Source organism: Bos indicus, chromosome 12, assembly GCF_029378745.1.
Source record: "Bos indicus isolate NIAB-ARS_2022 breed Sahiwal x Tharparkar chromosome 12, NIAB-ARS_B.indTharparkar_mat_pri_1.0, whole genome shotgun sequence".
NCBI lineage: Eukaryota > Metazoa > Chordata > Mammalia > Artiodactyla > Bovidae > Bos > Bos indicus.
This window is the reverse complement of record NC_091771.1, coordinates 9,664,989-9,677,010: the sequence shown is the minus strand read 5'-3', so window position 1 is coordinate 9,677,010 and position 12,022 is coordinate 9,664,989.

Genomic DNA, 12,022 nt, shown 5'->3' with positions numbered 1-12,022 from the left:
TTTAAAACCTTCAATACTAGGAGATTTTTTGTGTGTGTGAGTACTGTAACAAGAGGAGATTACCTGGTGGTTCAGTAGTAAAAAATCTGCCTGCCAAGACAAGAGATGTGCTTTTAATCCCTAGGTTGGAAGATCCTCTGGAGAAGGAAATGTCAACTCACTGCAGCATTCTTGTCTAGGAAATCCCATGGAAGAGGGACAGAGGAGCCTGGTGGGCTATAGTTCATGGGGTTGCGAAAGATTCGGACATGGTTAGGGACTAAACAACAACAACAGTATAACAATACCCTTTGAATCCATATGGTCAATCTTCTGATAGCAGAGAAATTCTAAATGACCTAAAAAGTAGAACTAAGAGACAAAAAACTCAGAATAAATTTTTTAGCAGAAAATTATCATCTGATTTGTTAATGTATGTGAGCCAGTAATGGTTCTATTTTTGTCATTCTAACATCTCGTGGAAATTTTTCTGGTCCTTACCATTTGTATATGTGAAAGGTAGATCTTAATCTTTTCCACCAATAATGTTAAAATCCAGAAAGAGAGTTACATTTCTGGCCAAGTTGGAGTGAATTTTTCATATTCAGCCTTCCTTTTAAAGCAATTAAGAAATGGACAAAATGTATGAAATAATGGTTGCAAGACATTGGGTGTTAGGCAACGAAAACAACTATAACTGAGAGATAGGGGGAAAATGAGGTACCCCAGTGGACTGATTTGGGAACATTCGTAGATGCGGCATACAAAGAGGTAACCCATGTGGAGCCTGGGGGAATCCTGAGGTTAAGAAGAGAGAGCTTGGAAGAGTCTGAGGAGAATGACGAAACTAGAATTTACAGAACAGAGTCCTGGAGACAAGACAGCCACACTAAGCTCCAGAGCTGTGCAGAAGGTGCAGTTGAGTACCCAACAGAGTACTGATCCATACATGCCTGTGATGAATTTACACAAGGTTGGGGGGAAAACACACTAGAAAGAGTAGGAGGAAACTGCCCCATGCTCACATATCACTACAAAAAGTCTCTGTTCTCACCAACCAGATTGCAAGCCCCGTTATTTATGGGGAATTGGATAGATTACTCAACTCTGGTCTTGTGTAACACAATTAAAGACATTTTTGTAACAATCAGCTGTTTCCAAGTAACATAATTATGTCCCTGAACAAAGAAGACTTACTGAAATTCATTCAATATTTATATTTAATTCTTCAATAATTCAATACTTACTGAAATAATTACTGAAATTCAACTATATTCCCTGTATCAAAAAAGTAAAATTCACAATGTTTGGTAACCAAAAATTGTTAGCGGACAAAGAGGTAGAAAATATGACTCACAATGAAGAGATAGATCAATCATTTAAAACCGACACACATGTTAAAATTTGCAAACAAGGACATTAAAATGGTCATTATAACTGAATACTATATGTTCAAAATTTTGTTGGAGACATGGATAATTGAAAAACCCAAAGACCCTCATTAAACGTCTAGAGATAGAAATAACCTGGATGAAATTTAAGGCAAAGTAGACACTACAGAAAATAAAAAGTTCAGTAAATTGAAAACATAACAAAAGAAACAATCCAAAGTAAAATATAAAGAGAAAGTAATAAAAATTAAAAACAAACAAAAAGCTTGACAGAGTATCCATGAGCTGTGGGTTAGCATGAAGCAGTATCCATGAAATTGGAGGATTGGAGAGAGAAGGTGCATGTATGTTTGTGTATATGTATACACATATACATATATATTATATATTATTTATAAATAACATATATATTGTATACAATTGCATATATAATGTTGTTGTTTGTTGTTTATTCACTAAGTCATGTCTGACTCTTTCACAATCCCATGAACTGTAGCCTGCCAGGCTCCTCTGTCCATAGGATTTCCCAGGCGAGAATACTGGAGTGGCTTGCCATTTCCTTCTCCAGGGGATGCTCCCAATCCACGGATCAAGCCTGCATATCCTAAATTGACATGTGAATTCTTTACAGCTGAGCCACCAGGGAAGCCTATATATATATATATATATATATATATATATATATATATATATATATATAAAACACAAGTACATGTATAAAATGTAAAATAATATTGTGTACATAAAATATTACATGCATATTTTAATATATTAAATATATACTTAAAGACATATATGCTATGCACAGAGCTAAATTTTTGCACCCAGAAAAAAGATACTTCAAAAACAAAGACAAAGGTATGAGCTTTTCAGACAGAGAATAAAACAATGCATATCTCTCAGAAATATGTGAAATCCAAGTGAACAGAAAAAAATGATACTGGATTGTAATCTAGATATGCAGAAAGTAAAGAGTTATGAAAACAGCAGCTAATTTAGGTACATATATTACTTCTTTAAATATCTTCAAAATGCAAATATAAGAATGAATACAATAATAACAATGTATTATGTAGTTTATGTAAAACATACACAGTAGGAGCCCAGAGATCTGCACTGGAGAAATGGAAGTATTCAACTGTAAAATAGTAAAATTTGTATGTGGAGTGGTATAATATAACTTGAAGACAGGTTGTGCTGAGTAAAAATGTAAACTACAAATACTAAAACTACAACTAAGATGAGCTATAAATAATAACCCAAGCAGATAAAATAGAATTTAACTCATACTTAATTTAAATGATAGTAGAAAGAACAGAGAAGGCAATGGCACCCCACTCCAGTACTCTTGCCTGGAAAATCCCATGGACGGAGGAGCCTGGTAGGCTGCAGTCCGTGGGGTTGCTAAGAGTCTGACACGACTGAGCGACTTCACTTTCATTTTTCAGTTTCATGCATTGGAGAAGGAAATGGCAACCCACTCCAGTGTTCTTGCCTGGAGAATCCCAGGGATGGCGGAACCTGGTGGGCTGCAGTCTATGGGGCTGCCCAGAGTCGGACATGACTGAAGTGACTTAGCAGTAGCAGCAGCAGCAGCAAAGGGAAAGAAAGAGGTAATAGCTAAAAGTCAGAAACAATTGTATAAAAAGTTGCCTACAAAAATGCAATCCCTATATAGACATAAATAGTGTAAAAATAATTTTGATCAAAAGAAAGCTGGAGAAAAAAAATGCTGGAGGAACTATATTAATAGCAATTAGAGTTGATAGAAAAAAGTGTTTCTAGGTGTTCAGTTCAGTTCAGTTGCTGAGTTGTGTCCGATTCATCGTGACCCCATAAACCACAGCACACCAGGCCTCCCTGTCCATCACAAACTCCCAGAGTTTACCAAAACTCATGTCCATTGAGTCGGTAATGCTATCTAACCATTTTATCCTCTGTTGTCCCCTTCTCCTCCTGCCTTCAATCTTTGCCAACATCAGGGTCTTTTCAAATGAGTCAGCTCATCGCATCAGGTGGCCAAAATATTGGAGTTTCAGCTTTAGCATCAGTCCTTCCAATGAACACTCAGGACTGATTTCCTTTAGGATGGACTGGTTGGATCTCCTTGCAGTCCAAGGGACTCTCAAGAATCTTCTCCAACACCACAGTTCAAAAGCATCAATTCTTTGGTGCTCAGCTTTCTTTATAGTCCAACTCTCACATTCACACATGACTAGTGGAAAAACCATAGCCTTGACTAGATGGACCTTTGTCGACAAAGTAATGTCTCTGCTTTTTAATATGCTGTCTAGGTTGGTCATAACTTTCCTTCCAAGGAGTAAGTGTCTTTCAGTTTCATGGTTGCAATACCATCTGCAGTGATTTTGGACCCCCCCCCAAAAAAAGTCAGCCACTGTTTCTACTGTTTCCCCATGTATTTGCCATGAAGTGATGGGACCAGATGCCATGATCTTAGTTTTCTGAATGCTAAGCTTTAAGCCAACTTTTTCATTCTCCTCTTTCACTTTCATTAAGAGGCTCTTTAGTTCCTCTTCACTTTCTGCCATAAGGGTGGAGTCATCCGCATATCTGAGGTTATTGTTATTTCTCCCGGCAATCTTGATTCCAGCTTGTGCTTCTTCCAGTCCAGCATTTCTCATGAGGTATTCTGCATATAAGTTAAATAAGCAGGGTGACAATATACAGCCTTGACGTACTCCTTTTCTTATTTGGAACCAGTCTGTTGTTCCATGTCCAGTTCTAACAGTTGCTTCCTGACCTGCATGTAGGTTTCTCAAGAGGCAGGTCAGGTGGTCTGGTATTCCTATCTCTTTCAGAATTTTCCACAGTTTATTGTGATCCACACAGTCAAAGGCTTTGGCATAGTCAATGAAGCAGAAATAGATGTTTTTCTGGAACTCTCTTGCTTTTTCCTTTATCCTGCAGATGTTGACAATTTGATCTCTGGTGCCTCTGCCTTTTTAAAATCTAGCTTGAACATGTGGAAGTTCACAGTTCACATATTGCTGAATCCTGGCTTGGAGAATTTTGAGCATTACTTTACTAGCATGTGAGATGAGTGCAATTGTGTGGTAGTTTGAGCATTCTTTGGCATTGCCTTTCTTTGGGATTGGAATGAAAACTGACTTTTCCAGTCCTATGGCCACTGCTGAGTTTTCCAAATTTGCTCACATATTGAGTGCAGCACTTTCACAGAATCATCTTTTAGCATTTGAAATAGCTCAACTGGAATTCCATCACCTCCACTAGCTTTGTTCGTAGTGATGCTTTCTAAGGCCCACTTGACTTCACATTCCAGGATGTCTGGCTCTAGGTGGGTGATCACACCATCGTGATTATCTGGGTGGTGAAAATCTTTTGTGTATAGTTTTTCTGTGTATTCTTGCCACCTCTTCTTAATATCTTCTGTTTCTGTTAGGTCCATACCATTTCTGTCATTTTGTGAGCCCATCTTTCCATGAAATATTCCCTTGGTATCTCTAATTTTCTTGAAGAGATCTCTAGTCTTTCCTATTCTATTGTTTTCCCCTATTTCATTGCAATGATCTCTGAGGAAGGCTTTCTTATCTCCCCTTGCTATTCTGTGGAACTCTGCATTCAAATGGGTATATCTTTGCTTTTCTCCTTTGCTTTTCATTTCTCTTCTTTTCACAGCTATTTGTAAGGCCTCCTCAGACAGCCATTTTGCTTTTTTGCATTTCTTTTTCTTGAGGGTGGTCTTGATCCCTGTCTCCTGTACAATGTCATGAATCTCCATCCATAGTTCATCAGGCACTCTATCTGTCAGATCTAGTCCCTTAAATCTATTTCTCACTTCCACTGTATAATCATAAGGGATTTGATTTAGATCATACCTGGTCTAGTAGTTTTCCCCACTTTCTTCAATTTAAGTCTGAATTTGGCAATAAGGAGTTCATGAACTGAGCGACAGTCAGCTCCTGGTCTTGTTTTTGCTGACTGTATAAAGATATCAAAATAAAAGCAGGCAAACTGTAGAGAAATAACAATGAAGCTAAAAGTTGGTTCTTTGGGAAGGTCAATAAAGATGATAATTGCTAGGAAAATAGAATGGAAAAGAAAAGAGAAGTGACAAAAATTGCCAATGGTTAAAGAATGAGTAAGAGAATTGTATTATGCATACCACAAATACTAAAGAGGAAATAAAGGAAAAATGGGCTTCCCTGGTGGCTCAGATAGTAAAGGATCTTCCTGCAATGTGAAAGACCTGGGTGCTATCCCTGGATTGGCAAGGTCCCCTGGAGGAGGGAATGGCTACCCACTCATGTATTTTTGCCAAGACAATTCCATATACAGAGGAGCCTGGAGGGCTACAGCCCATGGGGTATGTGGGGCCTCTAAGAGTTGGACATGACTGAACAACTAAAACACACACACAAAGGAAAAATAAACAATCTGGAACAAAATTATGCCAAAATTTGTCACCTTTGATAAAGTGGACACAGCTACCACACTCACCGACTCGGTGGCATCACCGACTCCGTGGACATGAGTTTGAGCAAGTTGTTGATGGATAGGGTAGCCTGGCATGCTGCAGTCCACGGAGTCGCTAAGAATTGGAACCGACTGAGCGTCTGAACTGAACTGACCAAAGCTCAGGCTTGTTTCGGGTACTTTCCAGCACTTGTTTACAGCCAAGTTTTTGAAGGTGAATCATTCTATCAGGCTTGTTTGCAATGATGTAGAACAATTGGAACTTTCATATATTTCTGGTGATAAGGTAAAATGATACCATTACTTTGGAAGTTGAAGTTTGGCAGCTTCTAAAGATTTTAAACATAACTTTCCACATGACCCAGCTATTCTGCTCATAGGTATTTACCCAAGAGAAATGAAACCCTATGACTATACAAAGATTTGAAAACACATTAATAGCAGCTTTATTTGAAACAGACAAAGCTGGAAACAATTCAAATGTCCACAGCAGGTGGATGGATAAGCAAGTTCTGCTGTATCCAAACAAGGCAGTATTACATAGAAAAAATCAAGCCCAAACAAAAACAACCTGTCTGTAGAAGCCAACAGCATAAATGCATCTCCAAACAGTTTTGTGGAATGATGCTTGACAAAAAAGAGCTTATGGTGTATGATTCCATTTAGATACATTTCTAGAACTGCAAACAAATCTATAGTGACAGATCAGTGTTTGCCTGGGTACTGGCATAAGGCAGTGATTGCACAGAGACACTAAGAAACTTCTGTGGATCATAGATATGTTCATATCTTAATTGCAGAGATGGTTTTACAGGGTTTAAACATGCTGCTGCTGCTAAGTCGTTTCAGTCGTGTCCGACTCTGTGTGACCCCATAGACGGCAGCCCATCCAAGCTCCCCCGTCCCTGGGATTCTCCAGGCAAGAACACTGGAGTGGGTTGCCATTTCCTTCTCCAATGCATGAAAGTGAAAAGTGAAAGTGAAGTCGCTCAGTCGTGTCCGACCCTCAGCGACCCCATGGACTGCAGCCTACCAGGCTCCTCCGTCCATGGGATTTTCCAGGCAAGAGTACTGCAGTGGGGTGCCACTGCACATGCTAAATCTTAGCAAATTTTAAACTTTAAATATGTGTTCTATATTATTGTCTATATAATTTTTTTAAAAAATCTGAAGGATAGCTCTATTTTATTTTTTAACTTAATTTTTATTGGACTTTAGCTGCTTTGCAATGAGCTCTACTTTTTGGAACTATCAACTGTTTGCAGTTTTACAATTTCTGAATTTATAAAATAGAATATAGAAATATTACTTTCTTTTCTAAAATATATTGAAATAGTATTGACTTACAGTGTTACATTAGGTTCAGGTATGAACCAAATATAATAGGTTCATAGTTCATAGGAACTCAATCTTTTTATAGATTATACAGCCTAAACAGTTACTGTAAAATATGGACTATATTCCCTGTGTTGTCACCACTGTGAGTCACCACTGTGATTATCTATTTTATGACTGGTAGTTTGTTCATCTTAATACCTTTCACCTATTTAATTCCTCTCCCCAACCCTCTCCTCTGTGGTAACTGCTAGTTTGTTTTCTGTAGTCTACTTTTGTTTTGTTTTATTCTGTTTATTTTATTTTTTTAGACTCAATACATAAATGAAAACATGTTGTATTTGTCTTTCTGTGTCTGACTTATTTCACTAAGTTTAATATCCTCTAGATAATTCCATGTTGTTGCAAAGGGCACAGTTTCATATTACTCAGTCATCCAAAAGAAATCATGTGTAAAATAGTCAGTGGAATCTTCACTATAGCACAGGGAGCTCAGCTCTGTGATGACCTAGATGGGTGGAATTGAGGAGGGTAGAAGGGATGTCCAAGAATGAGGGGATATGTGTATACATGTAGCAGATCCACTTCGTCATACAACAGAAACTAACACAGCATTGTCATGAAAAACAACACAAAAAGAAAACATGTTCTTACTTGGGTTTGGTACAAACAAGTCTCCAAAATCTGTAATGCTTCTTTACAGACTACATAAGTGGTCTTTATGAAAGTGAGATAAGTTGGCAATGACACGTTTAAGAATGAATAATTTTAAGTCATTGGTAACATTCATCATTTTATACATGGATTCCAATATTTTTCTTGTCATGGTCCTTAAATGACATTTGTTTAGTCTTTATTTCTTCTCTGACTGTTAACATCAGTTGTTTGACATACTTGCAACTAATTCATGACTGTGAGTAACAGGTTACCTGCATAACAATATTCTGTTACCTCATATTTTAATTAGATGCTCCATAAAGCACTTTGGAACATAATGCAATTTTTATTTGAAAACACAAGTTCCTAGAACTATAGTTTATGACGAGATATATACCCAATTAATTTGTGTGATTTATTTCATCCTTGGTGCATTGTTATGTATGTTTAATGATAAACTTCTCAACTTTTCTTCTCTACCTAACAAAAACTATTGTCTGATCAATTGCATATGTTGTATTTTTAGTTTTTTATGGTTAAAATGGTCTTTGATAAAAATTTTACAACAAAATTTCGTTGATTTTATGTAATTATATCCATAATATGTATATATGTGTGTTTTTATAATCTTTTCACAGTAGCCATGGATTCATAAAGATAACTAATTTTGATTTTTCCTCACCATATAGCTTTAACATGCAGTTTAGACCAGAGGAAATTACACTGACAATGCATTATTTCCAGAGAGATTTCCAGTTAGCATTCTAAATATCTCTTTTCTCGCTGGCTTGCTTCACTTCAGTTGTGTCTGACTCTTTGTAATGTAGGGACTATAGCCTGCCAGACTCCTCTGTCCGTGGAATTATCCAGGCAAGAATACTGGAGTGGGTAGTCATTTCCTTCTCCAGGGACTCTTCCAGACTCAGGGATCTAGCTCATGCCTCTAGCATCTCCTTCACTGGCAGGCAGGCTTTTAACACTAGCGCCACCTGCTAGCTCAGTTGGTAAAGAATTCGCCTGCAGTGCAGGAGACCCCGCTGCCATTCCTGGGTCGGGAAGATCCACTGGAGAAGGGATAAGCTACCCACTCCAGTATTCTTGGGCTTCCCTTGTGGCTCAGCTGATAAAGAATCCACCTGCAATACAGGAGACCTGGGTTCTACCCCTGGGTTGGGAAGATCCCCTGCAGAAGAGGAAGTCTACCCACTCCAGTATTCTGGCCTGGAGAAGTCCATGGGGTCACAAAAAGTCAGACATGACTGAGTGACTTTCAAATTCAGTTTCACCAGGAGGTCCGTATTTCTCTTTGGTGACTCTTAAAGTAGATTAACACTCTGGTATCATGGCTGCTATGATTCTAATGTCTACATTTATGCAGCCCAGTGCATGGTGGGTCTATTATACATTTACTGTGTTCTGACAGCGATCAGAAAAATATAAAAGCTGAACTGGTAACCATGTTTTGCAGATGAGGTTCAGTTCAGTTCAGTAACTCAGTCGTGTCCAACGCTTTGCGACCACATGGACTGCAGCACGCCAGGCCTCCCTGTCCATCACCAGCTCCCAGAGTTTGCTCAAATTCATGTCCATCGAGTTGGTGATGCCATCCAACCATCTCATCCTCTGTCTTCCCCTTTTCCTTCTGCCTTCAATCTTTACCAGCATCAGGGTCTTTTCCAGTGAGTCAACTCGTCACATCAGGTGGCCAAAGTATTGGAGTTTCAGCTTCAGCATCAGTCCTTCCAATGAATATTCAGGACTGATTTCCTTCAGGATAGACTGGTTGGTTCTCCGTGCAGTCCAAGTGACCCTCAAGAGTCTTCTCCAACACCACAGTTCAAAAGCATCAATTCTTTGGCACTCTGCTTTCTTTATAGTCCAACTCTCACATCCATACATGACTACTGGAAAAACCATAGCCTTGACTAGACAGACCTTTGCTAACAAAGTAATGTCTCTGCTTTTTAATATGCTATCTAGTTTGGTCATAACTTTCCTTCCAAGGATCAAGCATCTTTTAATTTCATGGCTGCAGTCACCATCTGCAGTGATTTTGGAGCCCCCCAAAATAAAGTCTGTCACTGTTTCCCTTGTTTCCCCATCTATTTGCCTTGAAGCGATGGGACTGGATGTCATGATCTTCATTCGTTGAATGTTGATTTTTAAGCCAATTTTTTCGCTCTCCTCTTTCACTTTCATCAAGAGGCTCTTTAATTCTTCTTCCCTTTCTGCTATAAAGGTGGTGTCATCTGCATACATGAGGTTATTCTTATTTTTCCTGGCAGTCTTGATCCCAGCTTGTATTTCATCCAGCACAGCATTTCACACGATGTACTCTGCATATAAGTTAAATATGCAGGGTAACATTATACAGTTGACGTATTCCTTTCCCAATTTGCAAGCAGTCTGTTTTTCCATGTCCAGTTCTGACTGTTCCTTCTTGACCTGAATGTAAGTTTCTCAGGAGACAAGTAAGATGGTATGGTATTCCGTCTCTTGAAGCATTTTCCACAGTTGTGTGAGCCACACAATCAAAGGTTTTGCATAGTCAAGAAAGAATAAGTAGATTTTTTTTTTCTGGAATTCTCTTGCTTTTTCAATAATCCAACGGATGTTGGCAACTTGATCTCTGGTTCCTCTGCCTTTTCTAAATCCAGCTTGAACATCTGGAAGTTCTCTGTTCATGTACTGTTAAAGCCTACCTTGGAGAATGTTGAGCCTTATTTTGCTAGCATGTGAAATGAATGCAATCGTGTAGTAGTTTGAACACTTTTTGGCAAAGCCTTTCTTTGGGATTGGAATGAAAACTGACCTTTTCCACTCCTGTGGCCACTGCTGAGTTTTCCAAATTTGCTTCCATATTGAATGCAGCACTTAAACAGCATCATCTTTTATAGCTCAGCTGGAATTTCATCACCTCCACTAGTTTTTTTCATAATGATGCTTCCTAAGGCCCACTTGACTTCACATTCCAGGATGTCTGGCTTTAGGTGAATGATCACACCATCATGCTTATCTGGGTCATGAAGATCTTTTTTGTATAGTTTCTCTGTGTATTCTTGCCGCTTCTTCTTAGTATCTTTTGCTTCTGTTAGGTCCATACCATTTCTGTCCTTTATTGTGCCCATCTTTGCATGAAATGTTCCCTTGGTATCTCTAATTTTCTTGAAGAGATCTCTAGTCTTTCCCATTCTATTGTTTTCCTCTATTTTTTTGCATTGATCACCGAGGAAGGTTTTCTTATCTCTCCTAGCTATATTTGGAAATTTACATTCAAATGGATATATCTTTACTTTTCTCCTTTGCCTTTCACTTCTCTTCTTTTCTCAGCTATTTACAAATAGCTGGCCTCCTCTGACAACCATTTTCCCTTTTACATTTCTTCTTCTTGGGGATGGTCTTGATCACTATATAATGTCAGGAACTTCCATCTATAGTTCTTCAGGCACTCTGTCTAATCCCTTGAATCTATTTGTCACCTCCCCTGTATAATCATAAGGGATTTGACTTTAGGTCATACCTGAATGCTCTACTGGTTTTCCATACTTTCTTCAATATAAGTCTGAATTTGCAATAAAGAGTTTATGATCTGAGTCACAGTCAGCTCCCAGTCTTGTTTTTGCTGACTGTATAGAGCTTCTCCATCTTTGGCTGCAAAGAATATAATCAATCTGATTTCAGTGTTGACCATCTGATCATGTCCATGTGTAGAGTCATCTCTTGTGTTGTTGAATAGGGGTGCTTGCTATGACCAGTGCGCTCTCATGGGACAATTCTGTCAGCCTTTGCTCTTCTCCATTCTGTACTCCAAGGCCAAGCTTGCCTGTTACTCCAGGTATCTCTTGAGTTTCTACTTTTGCATTCCAATCCCCTATGATGAAAATGAAATTTTTTTTCTGGTGTTAGTTCTAGAAGGTCTTGTAAGTCTTCATAGAATCATTCAACTTCAGCTTTTTCAGCCTTAGTGATTGGGGCATAGACTTGGATTACTGTGGTATTGTACGGTTTGCCTTGGAAACGAACAGAGATCATTCTGTCATTTTTGAAATTGCACCCAAGTACTGCATGAGGGATACAGAGATATTTCTCATGATTTGACTAATATTACAAGCAAATTCCATGGTATTTAATTTTTTTGTGAGAGGTTGAATCTTCTCTCAAAAAGAGACAAATGTAAAATTTTATAAAGATTACCAAACTTAGAT